Here is a 4,184-nt window from a genome sequence, read left to right as displayed (position 1 = left end):
AGTGATGGCGGATCTCATTTCGCCAAGAAACAACTCGAAGCACTTTTGAAGAAATATGGGGTACATCATAAGGTTGGACTCCCTTACCATCCACAAACCCAAGGGCAAGTGGAGGTGTCCAACAGAGAAATTAAGAGTTTGCTCGAGAGGATGGTCAACAAGTCTAGAAAAGATTGGTCCCTAAGACTGGATGATGTACTATGGCCTTACGGACCGCTTACAAGACACCGATTGGCACCACGCCATATCGACTTGTCTATGGTAAGGGATGCCACCTTCCGGTGGAATTGGAGTACAAGGCATGGTGGGCTGTAAAGGAACTCAACATGGACCTTCACTTGGCCGGAGAAAAGAGGTTACTCAAGCTCAACGAGTTGGAAGAGTTGAGGTATGATGCTTATGAGAGCTCTAGACTCTACAAAGAACAAACCAAGAGGTGGCACGACAAAAGGATTCGAGATCGTGACTTCGAGGTGGGTAACAAGGTTCTTCTCTTCAACTCACGTCTCCGACTCTTTCCCGGGAAGCTCAAGTCCAAATGGGTGGGGCCGTTTACAATCACCAAAGTAACCCCCTATGGCTCGTTCGAATTGGAAAATCATGAAGATGGGAGCCGGTTCATGGTGAATGGGCAACGGATCAAAAGATACTATGATGAAGGAGATATTGGAAAGATCGGTTGCCTAATGCTTGGGACGGTCCACACCGTTCCTCCCCCTTAGCTTTATTGCTCGTGACGTAACGTCAAGCTAGGGACGTTAAACTAGCATGCTTTGTAGTATATTGTGAATATTTGTCTTTGAACTATCTCTTTAGTTACTTTTTGTTTTAAGTACTTTGCAAAAATCCGGAGGATTTTTCCCCAAAGAGGGGATGGTTTATGTTGGTTATCGTTAGCCAAAATGCTATAAACCGAAGGGCACGACATCTTGGCTCAACCAATCAATGGTTGAGTCGGGTACTTAGGTCGCATCCTATAGAAGTACTAACGATTTTGGTTTGAGTGATATTTGAGTGTTTGCAGGTTTGGGAAATAATGCTTTTAAAGCCAAAAATCCGACAGTCTAGAGCGGGCGCTCTAAACAGAGGGCGGGCGCTCTGCATCATTGGGAATTATTCAGAATACTTGAGGCCAAAATCCGAGAATTTAGAGCGGGCGCTCTGGGTGTAGAGCGGGCGCTCTGATTTTAAGGGGGCTAAGGAAGGAAAATTTCGAGAATTTAGAGCGGGCGCTCTGGGTGTAGAGCGGGCGCTTTGAAGGTCCCTCAGAAATTCTACATTTTTGGTGCTAAAATCCGAGAAGCTAGAGCGGGCGCTCTGGTCAGAGAGCGGGAGCTCTGAGTTTTGGGTGAAAAATTGACTAAGTGTGGGAAAATTGCGCAGCTTTAGAGCGGGCGCCCTGGTCTTAGAGCGGGCGCTTTGATTTTCAACCCAGAAACCTGATTTTTCAGCGAAATGTTAGAGCGGCCGCTCTACCCTTAGAGCGCCCGCTCCGACCCTCATTTCAGACTTTGCGTTTTATCCCCTTTTAATTTTGAGCACCCAAATTCTCACCTCAAACTCCCTATCCCTATCCCTTCTCTCACCTCAAACTCCCTCAACTTCTTCCTCCATAACAAAACCTTCATCTCCTCCAAATCTCCACCTTCCAACTACGAATTCCTCTAAAATTCACAAATTATTCATCCCCTATCTCCAAAAATCATACATCTCCATCAAGAATTCAGCACCTAGTCCGGATTTCATCAAGAATTGAAGCGGGTTCTACCGGGTTCGCGTCGGGCCAAGTCGGGTTCTTCTTCAATTTCAACTCTAGGCTAATTTGTCTCCAATTGTTGGTATAATCCTACTCTTACTAAGTTAATTTTCCCTATTTCTTTGGATATTTGCTTATTAAGGTTGGCTTAATTGGAGAATTGATGGTGAATGAATGGGTTTTGTGTTTTATGTGGTGAAAATTTGTTGTGAATTGTAGTGTGTTGTTTGGTGTGGTGCTTTGGCAAGGGAAAATTATTGTGGATTTTTGCTAGGTTTTGGTTTGTAGAAAGTTTTGGTTTTAGAATTGGTGATTGTGCAAAGTTTTGGAGAGTTTTGTTTTTGTGGTCATTGTGTAGAATTGTTGGAAATTGTTGGGTTGTTGTGGTGTGTTGCTTTGGAAAATTTCTATATTGTTGTTGTAAGAAATGGCTGGTGGTTCAAAGAGGCAAAGAGCCGAACCAAGGAGTGGTAATGTAGGAGAAAGTAGTGGTGCCGGTAGTAGTGGTGGGCATGCTCAACCCACTCAATTCAACATTACCCTGCCACATGCGGCCCAAAGGACCAAATTGGCCGCATTGGATAGGAGGGCAATTAATCCAACTCTCTTCTATTCCCAACACGACTGTTATATGATTGGAATAGACGAGAAAGTTAGGGAGCTTGCAGTGAACCTGGGTTTGATGCGTTCTTGGATTGTAGATTGCCAAATGATTACATCACCGCAGATACTTCCTACTACTACCCCACCCAACCGCCTCTAACTTACCGCCCCCTAACATTGGAGTTTCTTGCTAGCTTCGAGTTAAATCAAGAAGAGGGTATGGAAGGCATTGATGCATTCAAAGTAAAATTCCGGTTGTTCAACAAAGGCCGCCACATTACCCTCCGTGCTTTCAATGAACTATTTGGTTGGGACCCAAATGCTCGAATCTTGGATACCTCCGGACTTGACGGTCAAGGTTATATAGAGGGGTACAATCCGCAAGAATTTTGGGCCCGAATCACGAGTGGGGCTAGAGAATTCCAATCAAACTCCTCCAAGGCCTCAGAGATCCACCATGCCGCCTTACGGTACTTTCACCAGATGCTTGCATATATTTTCTTCTCCAGAAAAGATCTAGGTAAAATGAGCGATCAAGAGTTATATCTTCTTTGGAGAGCTACCGAGGGTGCGCTTCTTTACCCACCTGCCACCCCGGAGCACAAGATCAATCTAGGGTATCTGTTTGCCAAGAGATGTAAGGCAATAAGGGACTCCCCCCTCTTGACTGGTCCTATCTTTATGGGAGGGATGGTCACGTATATCGCCTTCAAGTACAGATACAAGACCCAGCTGCAGCAGATGGAGAGCTTGAACATGGCAGCCGAATTGAACATAGAGAAGATGAAAAGAATGCAATTCATTTCGGATTCCACGGGAGTCACGGGTAAGGCCTTCATTTGGCGGATCCGAGACGTCCCTTGGTGCTACATGCCATGTCCGTTCATGATGAATCCGCCCCCGGGAACTGAGTTATCATGGCAAGTCCCTATGGAGCAAATACACGAGAATGACCTCTCCCAGCCCGAGATTGATCATAGAAATGAAATCAGGCAAGCGAGGCGGCAACAACAACAATTCCAGCAACATCAAGAGCAACAGCAGCAACAGTTTCAGCAGCAGCAACAAGAGCAATTTCAACAATTTATTTCTCAGGCACAGCAGCATCTTCAGCAGCCCCCCCAGTTCTCGGGGGAGGTGAGCCCTCTTCCTCTTCTGCATTTAATATTGAGCAAGCTTTCGCTAGCCTCACTCTGGAGGTTAGGAACCTTGCTCAAGCCCGGCCTAGGGAAAGAGAGGAGGCCCCTGCTCAGTCTCCTGGTCCCACTTTTGATATTTATCAAAACCATATTTATGATTACCATGTGGACCAGGGACATTTTAGCCCATGTGTCAACTACCCCTACTACCCTCCGCAGCACGGGCATGTCCCGAATTGGGAGCCCGCTCAGGTAGATGACAATGGGAACCCCATTCCTCGTACCGGCGGCCAATACCCCTATTGGCAAGGCCCCGGTACCCTGCATGACCCTCCCCACTCCTTCCCCCCCTACAACTACCAGCGCCCAGGTGGGTGTGATTACCTCGGTGATCCCGCCTATCCTTATCAGGGCGACGGCTTTCCCCCCGGTTATTACGGTGGGTGGGAGCCATATGGGCCGCCATGCGATGTTGATTATGATTGGGCGCCCCCTGTAGTTGTAGAGGGAGAGGAAGAGGAAGACTCTGAGGAATAGATGATCATTTCTTTTGACCCCCCCCCCCCACCCTTGACTATTACATGTTTTATCGCACCGAGACGGTGCCTGGTTTTAGTTGGGGGGGTGCCTTAGCATTTTCATATCTAGGGGCAAATGAAAAGATCATTTTGGGGATGAGCAGCCTT

This window comes from Chenopodium quinoa, unplaced genomic scaffold (assembly GCF_001683475.1).
Source record: "Chenopodium quinoa cultivar QQ74 unplaced genomic scaffold, ASM168347v1, whole genome shotgun sequence".
Lineage (NCBI taxonomy): Eukaryota > Viridiplantae > Streptophyta > Magnoliopsida > Caryophyllales > Amaranthaceae > Chenopodium > Chenopodium quinoa.
Note: the sequence above shows the minus strand (reverse complement) of the source record.